Raw genomic sequence first — 15,704 nt, forward strand, 5'->3', positions numbered from 1 at the left:
ACGAACTACAAATTTCCATATTCCAATCACAACAATTCTGCAATATAGCATTCCAATTAAAAAGGTAAACAAGAATGCATTTTTTTTGCTATTTACATAATATCTTGGACCTTTGATGAAGCAATAGCAATGTAAGAGGGGGAACAGGTACTATACTAAAGCCGTGAGTCTGTAGTGGGAATTCCAATTACCGGGAAAATCCAAGCCCCATACTTTCATAGAATGGAAACTCACTGAGTTTATAACCCAGGGATCATCCAAATAACGAACACAGTCGAGAGATAATTAACCTATATAAAAGTTTGAAATCCTCTTGAAATGAACGGTTTCACAGTTTATAAATTTGGTATGGTACATAAGTTTAGCCTCTAAGATGATGTATTTCATCACATAATAAGTTTCCTGCCCAGTTTATTCAAAGACAGAGACCAATATTAATTCATTAATTAAGAAATACCAGGGTGTTTGTTATTACAGTAAGTAATATAAGCCGTGGGCTTCCAGAGGTAACGTAAGTCTATTATAACCTTTGTGCAAAAATACAAATTTAATTGTAAACAATTACAGCAATCAATCTAAATCTAGCATCCTGTGAACAAAATAGTCTGGTTTTATAACATTTAGTGATCCCAATCTAATAATCCTTCACAATAATACATATTTCATAAAAAAAACGTGTAAAACATGCGAACAAAGTACATTTCAAGAGTCTTCCATAAGTAAAAATGTATTTATTACAACTTCCTTAACAATAATTCTTTAGCTAACTATAATCAGTTCATTTAAAAAAAGTTAAACGTTTTCCGTTAAAACTGTTTAAGGAAATTCGGAATTTCATACATCACAATTTATATAAGTGAAGGAAAATAATACAGCATACTCAAACTACCAAATTTAATTTATACCACGGAAAGTTTTATACTTTATTACCTTTTTACCCCAAATTTCATACTAAGTTTAAAAATAATAATCGAAATATATGAAAATAGAACCTTAATATCCAAAAGCTTCCGCTCTAAAATAGCTATTCCTGTATTTAAATATTCTACGGTAAAAATTGTAAAAAAGTGCAATACAGTCTTATGAATGGGAGAGAGAGCATTACCATTTTTGCTCTATGACAACTTCGGGCAACAACATTGAATACGAGATTACCAACTATATTTCAAGCAGAGTTGGAATTGTCTACTGACGGTTATGTTACGTGGCCACATTTGTGTTAAATGAAAAGGTTATTACCATTTATATTAGACTCTAATTAATAGTCAAGTATGCACTAACTTACATTCTATAAATATGAACAATTGAGTTATATATGTTCCAGCATAAACATTATTACAACAGCAGGAGAAGATTACATTGACTTGGTGTTATTCTGTCAGAAAACACTACTTACTATAACTAATTAAATATTATAAGAAATTTTGTTATGTTAAAATTTAAAAGAAACTATTTATAACAGTTATATTATATTTCGTAATGTTCCTCAATATTAAATGTATATCATTTACACAATGTATTTGTACATAAATTTCAAAAACACATTAAAACAATTGGTAAGTGATTTAAATTAAGAATTATAAATATACTTTTAGTTTCATTCTCGATACGTATAACTAACTTTCGTATTAGTACTTCTATATCAAACTTTAGGATAGCTTAAAACCGTTTTATGATATGCTGATAACTTAAATTATATAACTTAATACGAGCAATACATTACTAATTGGATGACCGATAACTAATATATATGGACAATTTAAATACGATCTAGTTTTGAATTAAAATTAAAGTTTATTAATTAAATTAGTGTATTAGTAAAACTATTTTTTTCTTTGACATTGAATGAATAACGTGACATATGAATAGGAAGAAATTATTTACCCGTTAATCAAACATCACATCTAAACGTGTACACTTTAAAAACCCACTTTGCTATTTCTGCAGAAATACGTCAAATAAATAGTGATATATAACTCGTGCAGATGAAATACATTATTAATATATTACAATTGTCATTCAGAGAGTAAAATAGTTCAGTTTATATTGATTTATTCGTATGTACATTTAAAATCCACCTTTAAATTGCTGTCAAAACCTCATTTTGACTACCAACACATTTAATCATATATATTTAGTCTGGAATTGGACACTTAATTAATCAGTATATTTACAAAAAACTTCATGAAAATAACTTTTCTTTGTATTATGGTTATATTAAAGCACTAAAAATTTTTAGACAGAATTTTTAAAGAGAAAAATTAGTATACTAACGTAATATCTTGTATCAGGAGCAGTATTATAAAATATATATTTATTTAAAATGAGCTTACATTTCTTATGTCTAAGATAATTAAGATAAACTCTTCTTGTTATCAGCAAATATACTTGTTGTCAGTAAATATACTTCAAGAGAGTTATATAACGCTAAGATCAAAGTGTAGTAAAAGTACTAAAGTACTAACATTAATATATATATATATATATATATATATATATATATACACACACACAAAATTATGGTGTAATAATTAATTCCTTTACTTAAATGAAACATTATAGACGGTAATAAGTAGAAAACACCAAAAATAATTAAACACTAGCAATATCACGAATAGAATCAAGTTTAATGATGAATGGGTCTTGGTGCTCCTGAGACAGTGCTTATGGTCAGTCTAAGCCTGAAATACTGCACCGCAAAGCTTTGCTACCGATCTACTGAAATAATGTCATGACTTGTAATCCTTTTATACTAGCTCACTAGTGTTTAATCTTTTAGTTACCTAATAGTCTTGTAGCATTTTAGAGTTTAGAAAATTAGGTTTGCAGCATGCAGTAGTGGCAATTGAAGTACTTTGTTGTTGGCAAAGCCAATCGAACCCCCAGTTTATTTTATTGCCTACACAATTTGAGTTAAAAATGACCAGTAAATGCTTTAAGTAAAAAAATGTCTAAGTGTGTCGTTTATAGATAAAAATTGGTTTTTACTGTTCCGTTTTGTGATGAAGTAATATTATTCAGTTTTTGTACAGCCGTAAGGATGTTGCAAACAAAACTTATACTGGGGATAATGTTTAGGGTCATTAACCTCAGAACTATGTTTGATGTAACCTATTATATATCGTCCTAAAACTCAAAAATTACATTACATGTTATTAACTATTTTATGTACCTACAATGTGTAACATCTTTGGAAGAGACGGATATGGGCCCTGATAAAAACTTCATAAGTATAATGGCTTTTCCATTGTCAACGAGTCATTCAAGGTGAATTATTTTTATAGTAGACGTTTGAATATTTGAAATTGATATTTAAATCATTAAATATTATTAAGTACATTTTAAGGGGAAATTTAAAAGCAAGAATTAGTTAATTCCTCGTAATTGTACAAAGTTTTGTACTTGGAAGTACCTAGAACCAGAGTAGTGATATTGACACTGTGACAATACCTTATCGTGAATTGTAGAATTGGATACATTTCCCAAAGTCCATACATGGCTTTAGAGGATGTCAAGTACATCCCGCCATCTAGGCGATAGTATACGATAATGTTCCCATGGGAGGTTCAGATTCTCTGAGCCTTATGTGACGAGATGGGATTGGGTACTGATATATCTATATCTCCCAATAACATTTACGGCCCTCAGATATACCATCCATGTAAACCATATTTATTCAAGGTCAAAAATTTCCAAGCATGAAACAGGTAAATTTGAAGGTTACAGTATGGTTCTGATACTTCCTACCAGTGATACAAAATATCAATGGCATTAAATTTCGATTTATTATCTTTTATTAAGAATGAAAAACTTGTCTTGTCACAAACATCTAGATTGACATACATAAATAATATTACAGCATTTTGACACCCAAAAATCAGAAACAATAACAACCTTGTTGTGTGTTAACCCCAAACGCAGTATCTCTAAGATATCCGCTTAACATATACAGAAACTTCGGTGAATCCTAAATAAGTCACAATAAGTTTACACGCAATGACTAATCACTGACAATCGCAGTTCTAATCACAGTTGCACATTCTCAAGACTTTGCAATTTCACTGAGGTATTGCTCCAATAAAAGAGAGAACCAGCCCTTTGTTTGATCAATGTAGGCAACCAATGAATTGTAATTCATCTACTTAATCTAGCTTAATACTGTCTTATGTAGGTTCTTTCGATCCTAGAGACAGAGTCTTGCTTGCGTCAGATATCAGGCTGTTTCTAGCAGTATGTGTGGTTCTGGTATCAAATTAGGCTGAGTAAGTTAGATGTGCTGTTAAAGGGTAATTTAAAGTAGGTGAAATGTTTTGCTTAAAGGTTAAATAATTTGCTTTTTGAGTCATAAAGGCTGCCGATAGTGCATTATTTTATTTTATGGTTACTTTTTTACTCCGCGTATGATGAAAGAATCTCCAGTTAATATGAATGGAGTGAATACAGTATCCCTATAATCAAGAAGATTTATTTAATTTTAAAATGTACAACATGTATCTTATTCTATATGTTGAACTGCTGTTAAGAGTTCATCTAACATGTCAAAAAGGGACCACATCACAGTGGCAGTCACTCTTTCCCTTCCTGGAAGGTAGAATTAAGGAAGAGAAAACTTTTTTGGGTTGTATAATCAAAGCTAACAAGAAATAAAAAGAAAAAAAAACGTTAAAATAAAGCAGTTTTCTTTATCGTTCTTTCCATTATAACGTTACTCGATCTCTTAAAATGAAACTCCGATAGTAAACTACTAAAGTATTTTGGCTCAATTTACGCTAAAATTAAATTCAGCTTATATATCTTATTAGCATTTGTATTCCATTTGTTTTGTTGAGTTTGCCTTGGCCCTTCGATCGTACTCAAGACTTAAAACCGTCTCTATTTTTTATGTTGGCTGAAAAAAACATATCAACAACAAATGAACTTTCCTTTTCTAATTGAACCAAGGTATATATTTCTCTATTAGAGTGAAACTATTATAAATTACTCCTTTATACGGAGGTTCGAAAAAGCTAATAAGCAATGGCAGTCCATGAGAAAATGTATAAGCAGTAAGATATATACATTATATACACGTACAGGAATTTCTTCCCTAATTTTGGTGTTTACTTTTAACTGTCGTGGAAAAATATGATCACCAACAAGAGATATAGATTAAAAATAGTTAAAAGTATTTCATCTCAAGATATCAGCTTCTGCAATTGAGCCCACCTGTGCTCACAAGATAGAGAGTTTTTCGAAACGTTTGAAACAGACAAATGTGTTCTCATATAAACACATACAATATTTTCAGTATTGTTCAAAGAGTCTGTTTACTCCTGAAGAGGTGTATCATTAAGGAAACCCGCAGGCGTGTCACTTATATTTCACATGTTTCTCTCTCTTTGAAAGGCAGCGCTGGTTAACTAAAAAGTGAGAAAATCATAAAAACTAATACAGGATTTTATATGTTATTCTGTGATATAATATGTTTAATAACTAATAATATATTACTAATGGTGTGTTTAATAGTATGTTTGTATCAATCGGAATTTTGGCAGATCCACATAATTTGAGAAATTTAATATGCTGCTAAGGTAGAATAGTTGCCAAAGGTTTTTGGGGTCTTATTGATAAATTATTGGAGATAAACCTTATCTGGATGTTGAAAAACGGCACCTTCGATTAATGTGTTTATTATTCTTTAACTTTAAATTTGTATATACAAATGTGAAGTTTACGCGGAAATTTATACGTAAATTTCATTAAACAAGAATTTTTATGCTGTACTCTGTTTTATCTAAACTTTGCGACGACGTTCATTTGAATTTAAAACTAATATCTTAGCAAATGATGTATCGTTTGGTAGATAAATTCTATGTTCACAAAACATATTCATATTTAAATAATTTTTTACGAGCTTTATGATAGAAACCTTTTAAGGAAAATCACCATCGGACTCACTAGGGATACGTGCTCATATATAATTGAAATCGGTGGACAAATGAATGAAAGCTAAGTTGATAAAATAATTTAGAATTATCATGTCAGAGGATATACCGTCGTGAATTGAATTTGAATTTTCTGTATTTATTTTTGTAAACAGAAATTTTAAGGGAAAATTACATTCAACAAAACATTAGCATAGGGACACATCACCCTGAGCGGAACATTATAACTAAACCAAACCTTCTATAAAATCTGACCAAAATAGTACTTCTTAATATTTCGTAATATTTAACCTGTGAGAAGCCTGTTGGTAATCAGATTATCGAAAGCTTGGCTGCTTGTGAAAAAGTGTTCATAGTGACCACTGTTTACTGATGTAGATTGGGGCGATTGGTGAACTTCTGGCAGTTCTAGCCAGTTTTAGTCTAAGATTGGTTGATTTAACATAATTCATCAAAGCGAGACCGAAATATCTAAATATTTGGAATGTGTAGTCGTTTTTAAGCAAACTGATACCCGAAAGATATTCGTGATAATAAATTAAGTATTTTGGTAGAGAGAATTTTAATCAATCTGCATTTAAAAAGTAGTATTGATAGATTAAACAGTTCACTTAATTTAGAGCACATTTCTATTGTAAAACAATTATCAATGGTTACAAATTGGCAATAAGAACTAGTTATTATTGACAATAGAACAATCAAAGCAGACTAAAACTTAGAGAGGGAATAGTTGAATGAAGTGAATGGATAATGAATTTCGGCTGTAAAGGAGGCTACTGAGTAAAGACCAGATTGTTCTGGGAGATTGGGACTGATCTCATATTCTGGTGTTATACTTGGCATGGCCGCCGTGCACGCTTTAATACCCGTTTTCCAGCGGAAATTGTTTGCTACGTTAAACACGAATTGATGGATGCCAAAACCTATATTATTTATTATTTTTAAATACAAAGCAATACAAAAGGTTAAAAAACACGAAAATAAAGTATTATTTCAGCGAATTTTTTGTAGTGCTATCATTATCATTTAGTCAAAACTGAACATAAGTCTCTAAAAAATCACAGTGGACCGAGAAATCCGCTGTCCTATTACTGCAAGGTATGTGAAAGCTACTGTCCTTAAATTTGCTTCTGAAACTAAATAGGTATAATAATAATATGAGTAAAGAATTGTAAACCAAAACAATTATAGCCCCCCTAAGTGATAGGCTTCACTAACACTTCGCCAGTTATTAAATATGGTTTCTAAATCTTTGGTTTCAAATGCATTAACACATTGATAACGTAATTGTACAGTTAGAATCGTAATATTGTTTATATTCAGTTTCCAATTAATTTAGTTTTTAATATAATTTCTGTGTGTTATCCAAAAATATGATGAAGCCTAAGAACTAAGATCATAATTTCCTCTCGTCAAAACCTTTTCAGACTCTTATAAGACTTCAGAAAATGCATTTATGTTATTTCTTTATAGATGCCTGTTTGATACAAGAAGGTAGATAAGCACTGAAAATCGCATACAGCAATTTTATACGCATTCGGTTTGAATTAAAATTTCTATATTAAAGGATTTTGAGACATGTTGTCGTATACGAGATTCAGTCACAACTTGCAAACTGTTTGTGGCCGTAATTGTACGAGCTCGTTAAGATCTACAGACAGAATAAGCACTAATAGCAGAAGTTTTATAAATATAAGAAAAATGTATGTCTTAACTTAGACACTCAGCATCTGCTCTATCACATGCCTGCCTGCACACAGCAGAGATACGGATTTTACTCAACGGTGACAGTGACAAATGCTCCCCCAGACAAAATAACGGGGAGCATTTGCCGTCTCAGCCAAAGAGCCGTGTGCTCTACTTATCAAAGCGTATCATAAAGGGAGAAATCAAGTGTGTTGTTCATATTTCACAGATATCCTTCACCTTTCATCGCTAAGCCTTGTAGGAAGCCTTTTATTGCCTTCAAGAAAATTGTATTATTGTTTTTATACACCAACTCTAGGCTACGTATATAATTATGCCTTAGTGTGCTGTAACATTTTTACATATATCTTTATTAATTTTAAGTACAGGTTTCATTTAAAGGGTTATCCTATAAGTAAATGTTTACTTGTATGCCTAGTCTCTTTAATGGTAAGTTTTGTAAAACACTCGTAATTTTGGTTTGGTAGTAAATCAAAGTATGAGAACGTCAAATTCATCAATTTCACGTTGCTCTTATTAGTGAACTATTCAAACCGGTTTATCATGTAAAAACATTTAAGTGCGTGAAACAATTATTTCAGACATAAACATTGCAATATGTATTGAACAGAGAAAAGCAAATGGGCAACGCCGCCAGTTTTCTGCAGAAGAGAATTTGAATAAAAACTAAAATATTTTGTCAACTAGAAGACATGATGGTACATGGTAGGAAAATATTACATAAGAAAAGAGTCGGAATGTTGTTACTGCTAAACCGATGAGGACACCCTGAAGTACATTGTCTTTAGTGTGTTTAATAGTAGACTTTAAAAAATAACTGAAGACTACGTGAACAAGAAATTATACTAAAGTTTTATCTAGGTTTGCCGGCTATAACTGCTAGGATTGATCAGAGTGTAAGTATCAAGGTGAGTAAAGTAACCAATTCGGGCAAGATGCTGCATGAATAAATATTTCATGGAAGAAAGATGAACGCTAAGTCTCACGCCTGAGCTGATGTAACGCTACTTAGCGGTTCCGGCCTAGATAAGGCAGGAAGGAGCGGGTCGTCCTTCTTATCTATAATAGCTGGTAGGGTATGTTATTACCATACGCCCTACTAAGTGTTATCTATGTTATACTTGCTTGCAGATCCTCTTGCTTTAAGAAAACTTAAAGTTAAGTTTAAAAAATAGTTATACACTGTTTGTATGTTTTTATACTTCTACTCCTATATTTAAACTGTAACTTTTGAACGTTGTTGATATTTACCATAGTAGAATGGACTCTTGTTTACTTTTGGAACAAATATAAGTACTTCGTTTAAAATTTGTTATTAACGATAGCAAATGTTTTTGTTTTATTTGTTTTTTAAAAGATAACAGGATTTCAAACATTTGCCATCGTTATATGTTCCAAATGGTATAACACAACGTTTCGGGGATTGAAGTCTATCCTCTTCGTCAGGTAGGGGAGGTATATATATATATATATATATATATATATATATATATATATATATATATATATATATTGTGTGTGTGTGTGTGTGTGTGTGTGTGTGTGTGTGTGTGTGTGTGTGTGTGTGTGTGTGTGTGTGTGTGTGTGTGTGTGTGTGAGAGAGACTTTCAGATTATGTATGGTAAGAGAATTCATTTAAGAAACGTCATAATGAGAGAACAGCTTATGAGAATATACGCAAAATGTCTTTTATTACACAAGAAATAAATTATTGACCTTTCGAAGCACACATTTTGTAAAGTATTTAGTAGCCTAAACGTTGATATGCTGGTTACTTCTACAAACAAAGTTTATTTTAAGTCATAGTGTTCACTCGTGTTAACTCGTATTGCTGCTGTGATAATTTATGTTTTATGAAAACATTTCTAACGCAGGCTAGTGTGGAACTTTTCTTATAAATTTCAACGAATATTCTAAAGAATTTCAAGCTTCTATCTTAAAACCATACGTGGTGTTGAAAACGTTTTAGTCAAAATCTTATTTATGGAGGTCACTGTTTCCAGTCTCCACCATTTTTATTACTGACTTATTCTTAAGTTCTTTTGAGAATATTGGCAATAGGTAAATCACATATAAAAATCGAGTTTTAATGATGTTGCTTCATACCACTTCATCACTGAAATGTTTTAATACCTGTATTTTTGATTTTCCCTTCCAAATATGAGATTAATATGTACTGATCAAATGGTTACTGTCATGTTCCTGTAAGTCTTTACCTTAGAATATTTAGATTATAGGGATTATAATGGGCGCAATTGTAAAGAACTTTTCAGAATTTCTACGTGAAAGCAATAGAAATAAATAGTAAATTTTCTATAAATACTATAAAAAATTTACTTTTGTATAAATACGTTTATATTAAAAAAATAAAGTGATGAACGATTTAGTATTACGTATTTATATATTTTCCAGTTCCAATAAATCACGTGTCAACCTAACTAAATAAGAAAATAGTATAAAATAACCAATGTGCTGTCTGTTCATTTTTGATTGAATAAAAATTGTTTGGAACTATTTTATTTTATTTTTTTTAACAAGAGCAATGTTAAACGACTAAAGATTTTTTAAGTATCGTCTACCGTGCGATTCATCAGGTGTTAAAGCGTTGAAAAAAAACTAAAGCCGCTTAAAACATCGCGGTTTCATCGTAACTGTTGTTTGAAATTCAAAAGCGTACATTTTAAAATTTGTGTTAAAAACATTTCGTCATGCAGTGCAGAATCTCTGACGTTGTCCGTGTGAATTTGTAAACATATAAGCTACTGGATTTTCTAGCTATTATTTGTTGCCTAAGGCAACAATTTTACATCGAATGCGAGCACTATGAGATACGCAATAGTCAAATTTTCTAATTTTAAGTTAGGAGAGTGAGGCTCTAAAGTAGACATCTAGAAGATAGTTTATTTGTTCTTAACTCTAAGTATGATCATGTGTTTGGAACCTCTTTCAATTTTAGTATTTTATGAGATTGCATTACAGTAGCTTCCAATTTACAACATCGAAGTTAATATTATGTTTATTATAACAGTATAAAGATATTGGTAAATATCTCAAAATTCTGACAAATTTACGTATAATATCTTTGTGACAGAGCATAAATAATTTAACTTTCCATATATTCTTCTATTTACCGATCTCTCTGTTTTATGTGAAGCACAAATTATATCTTCCCCTGAACAAAATATATTTAATTTAAAATTTATTATTGTATATCATTACTTAGAAACTTAGCACTTATATTACGGGTGTTTCTTCTATATTTTACAGGAGATTCTACGTGACTGAACCACGTTTCTCTTCATATTACAAATGGCATTCTTAAACTACCCTTTCTTTTATTTATCTCACTAACAGAAAATATTACACATTGAACCAGGTAAAACTATTTAGCTTACTGGAATCTTACTCCACAACTTGAACAGTTACTAGGAAATTCTTCGTGTTAACAAACACAAAGGTATATTGTTTTTGGAACATATAACGAAGGTAAAGGTTGAAATCTTTCTATCCTTACAAAGGTATAATTATACTGGATGTAATATTGCGTATTGATAATCATTACAACAAGACTATGTTACGTCTCAGAATAAATTAATTAGCAAATAAAAACACATTGGAACTTCTTAAGGTAATTTAGAATTACTAACAGAGACAGCATAGACTAGAATCGGGTCAATGATTAGAGTGAAATTAGAGTCTGCGGGGAGTTCTTATGTACACACAAAGACTACATAATTTTCAAGACTGATAAATTATTTTCACATATACGTTTATCACTAATCCATAATCATTCGAATTTAGTGTGATATAATAACTTTTATAATCATATGTATAAAATGTATTTTATTAACTAAAATTTCCATCAGTCTTGCAGGTTATCTTCTAGGTTCCACCAAAAGCTAGAATAAAAATGAAAAGGAACAGCTAATACCGGCTTAAGATTCACCGATATCTTATTTGATTACATTACAATTTTTATAATTAATAATTATTTATTGGTAATATTTCAGAGGAGTTTAATTTGGAGTAATTGTTTTGGTATTGTTACTGACAGTTATACATCCTAGGATTTTTATTCAACGTTGTCAAGAAGCAGGTGTTTTAATAAATAAATAACACTCCAAGCCTGTTTTATCACAAAAGAATGTTTTCATCAAAAACATTTTACCTTTATGAAAAATACTAACTCCCACTTAAAATTTGAATAATGAATAATGAATACTGATATAGACATCCTTAAATGACCTAAATTTCTGCATTAGTATATAAATAATACAAGCATATCTGGCCCAAAACATTTTAATCACGATATATTCCAAACATATACTTTTATGTGAGCATATGTTTCAATAAAAATCACTAAAGCACACTATTTCATATTTACTTTTGCTAAGAGGAATTCTTTAATTTTTAACATAAAAACAGTTTAATTATTTAAAACTTGTAACGTCAGTAAGTTTATTTATATGGAACATAATTAATACTATTGCACTAAGTTTATCTAGATACAGAGTACTCTAGTACTCTAATTTTTAAAGATATCGTGAAATACTCTACAATGAGGACTGTCACTACAGAAGTCACAAATATGCAAAGATGGTGAATTCCAGTAGCTTTGTAAGTCGTGACCTTTGTATTATAATAAAGCCACTACACGATGGAAACTGCCAGTTTTGGAGTGCCCATTCTGATACGGTCACGCCCGGGTCGCCATCCTTGTATAATTGCTTGAACTACTGCGGGCAGCACGTGCGAAATGAGTGCATTTACAAGAGTAAACCAATCTCTAAGTATTCTAAATTTATTTTCTAAAAATGTACCAAAACTCTTTTTTAAAGTATTAGGAAAAAATTAATAATTATCCGTATAATAACATTAAAAATTATTGTTGCTGGAGTTATTTGTTTTTAGCACGTAACAGATACTACTCTAAAACTATATGATCATAAATTACTAACTGTAAAAATAGCTTTGTTCATGGATTGAAGTTTATACTAATTTCAACAAGATAGCATAAAAAATTATTATTAATTATGTTCTATAACTACTATTAAAAAATAAATTTCTATTGAACATGAGAATCACACATATTTTTAATGAAATTATATAATTTGAAAATATATACATGTAGAATGTAGCAACTACATAAATAAATCACGTGTATAGTAATATACTTACGAAATTAATAGTTTATTCCATTCAAGAAACTAATCACGTATTCCTGACAGAGATCCTTCGTAACACTAATCACAGCGGAAATCTCAAACTGCACACAAATCACTATAATTATATTTTTACTACTGATTTATATGCGCTTCTGGGAGGGTCAAAGTTCACAGCCAAAGGGCATCTAGGCACCAAGCTAGGGGAGGTGGATACGGATTGCACTAATTTTAATTTCTTTCTATAAACGCAATTTCTTATCACGAACTTACGTATAAAATTTACGGTAACAATGTTTTCGGAGAACGGATTGAAACTTGAGGATGATACAGACTATCCGGAAAAGCGAGGACGAAGGTTGGGTGCGAACTGAGAACTAACACCTGTGGCTGACTGGAGAGCGCGGTCTGGCGGGGGGGAGTGCAACTAGGTGCAACAGGCTGTTCCACCCTCCACCCACCTCCCCACCAACCCGCTCAGCCTGCACGATTCGATACCACCTGGACAGCAGCTTTAGCAGATATTGCACTCCCTGTGTCTGCCCGGTACTTCCGCTTCCGCCCTGATATACCCCTGATCTCCTCTGATCTTCAACAAGAATCCGTAAACACGATGTCGCCTCTTCACAAGTGCCATTTCTTCATTGAATTGCCATAGAATAAGTCTGTCATTTCATAAATATTGCATTCCTATTTAAAAGATTTGGAAGATGAATAATAGTACAACAGGAATTATTTCGTTGCTCAAGTTCGTTGTTGACTATGAAAGGAATATCAAGGAAACAGGATTTTGACACTTAGGGGAGAAATATAAAATACACAAGGAAATACAGCACCTAATAAAGTGTCTTCGATTTGTACGGGAAACAAAAATTGTGACAAAGGAAATGTTAGATCCAGTGGTCCAGATTCCTATCATATAAGGAATTCTAATCATGATATGGCAAAAGGAAAATGAAAGTTAGGAGGTGAAGAAATGACAAAAAACGAGTAGAGAAAATAATGAATATACGTTTGAATGTAAGGAGTATTAACAATATAAGGATCATTCGCTACAATAAATAAAGAACACCAGACGGTGTAGGAAAACTACTGAAAAGGAAATGAAAAAGGCTTAATGGAACTGACCTGAAATTGTGATGAAGTAGACTCACGTAATCTAGTGTTTGTAAGTTATGAGAGGAGATTATCGAAGAGATATCCAAAAGGATCATACAAGGAAATAACAAATAAATAGAACTTTTCAAATGGAATTTTACGTATAGTACAACCACGGAAATGTGATCACGTAGATAAAGAAGCATTAGAGAAATGTAAATCTCATATACGAATATATTGAAACAATTCAAATTTTAGATGGAAACAATATGCATTTAAAAGCAGAGTTTTACATTTAATAAGCATGGAAATAAGTAGTAAATGTCAAATATTCAGACATTTAGCAAATAAATGTAACCGAATTTTAATTACTGAGGTGAGTATCATGGTTATACTATCTAAAGGAATAAGAACTAGTTAGTAGCCTGCGTAAACTTCAAGAAGGTAGCAGATTGTAGTTATAATACAGGGTGTAATGGACAGTATAATACAGGCAGAGAAATTAGAGCATCAAAAATAATGTTAACCAAGTTAACTTGGAAGCATAAAAGAGAAAACTGAAGGCATTGCTGGAGGATGCAGGAAACATGTATAGACTTTGGGTACAGACAACTGTACTCATAGTGGCGTAGAGTTTGTTATGCTTAGTAATCAATCCACAAATATTTTTCCTACTTTATTTTATTTTTTATTATTAAAAATAGACGTCATAGAGAAAAAATATTAACTTGTACTAAATTTCATAACCTAAATTTAAAATATTTTTCGAACATTGGAAGTTTGGGGTAAGGAAACATTTAATTTTGAAACGACGCACCTGGGTGCTTCGTGGCTGCAACCGGCTGGGATAGGTTAGATTTCGCACCCATGATGACTTCATTTGACCCAAATTTTTAACATGAAAGATGAAATATTTTACCAATGGTCTCTTAGAAATATAGTCATTAACTCAGTAAAGACATAAAAGACTAGTTATTTGTTTTAACTTGAGGAATGTGTTTTTAATTATTAAGTCACATAGAAACTATTTTCAGAAAGTTATAGGTTTCAGTTTAATCAAAATTTAAACATGTCCTGCCAGTTCATGACGAATTTGAAGGTATGCATATAGATCTTTTCATATATTTATTACATAAAATATTTATTTATTTTTGTAATTAAATTTAAGAAACTCTCAAATTATGGAAGTTAAAATTTACGACTTTTGAAAATTTTAGATTAATATAAATATTTTTTACATTTCTCTTAGAAGATTAGTCTGGCAATGAGTGAATATAATGCAAGATTTTTGCAATATTTCACGCTTATGTCAGGTGTTTTTACTTAACGTGCAACTTGCATATATTGTACTTTGCAGACGCTTATCATATTTCTTTAATCAGTTGAATAATATATTTATTAAAATTACCTTTACTTCTTAAAAATGCTCTGTATTTCATTATTCAATAGTCATACAAATTGGACACGGTAAAGAAATTAAGTTTTACAAAAATGCAAGAAAACATGTGAAACAAAACATAATTTTCTAATTATTGTTAACGATCTTTGTTTATGTTTTTTAAATTAACAGTTTCTACTTCTAATGGCTATTTAATTGTGTAACACTTCAATTTTATATCGTACTTATTCATCTATTTTGAAGAACCAAAAGAAATTGGGATTTTGCTATTACACAGTACATTAGCTAATAATGAGCGAAACAGTAGATTACCAGATAAACCTGTCGTTTTTTTAAAGGGAATGAAATATATGATAGTTACGTGTTATAATTGTCAGTTAAAGAATGTAATTATTTTTTACACTTTTACTTAAT

The 15,704-nt window shown here is 30.8% G+C and overlaps 1 protein-coding gene across 1 annotated transcript in view; it reads right to left on the reverse strand.

The window, feature by feature from the left end:
• LOC124354330 overlaps positions 1-13,149 on the reverse strand; it is a 97,727-nt gene extending 84,578 nt beyond the window's left edge. Inside the window, exon 1 of the mRNA XM_046804696.1 lies at positions 12,810-13,149. The gene's annotated coding sequence lies outside the window, so the exon portion shown is untranslated. The remainder of the gene's footprint in view (positions 1-12,809) is intronic.
• Between the last annotated feature and the right edge of the window lie 2,555 nt (positions 13,150-15,704).

Source organism: Homalodisca vitripennis, chromosome 2 (genome assembly GCF_021130785.1).
Source record: "Homalodisca vitripennis isolate AUS2020 chromosome 2, UT_GWSS_2.1, whole genome shotgun sequence".
In the NCBI taxonomy this organism is placed as follows: Eukaryota; Metazoa; Arthropoda; class Insecta; order Hemiptera; family Cicadellidae; genus Homalodisca; species Homalodisca vitripennis.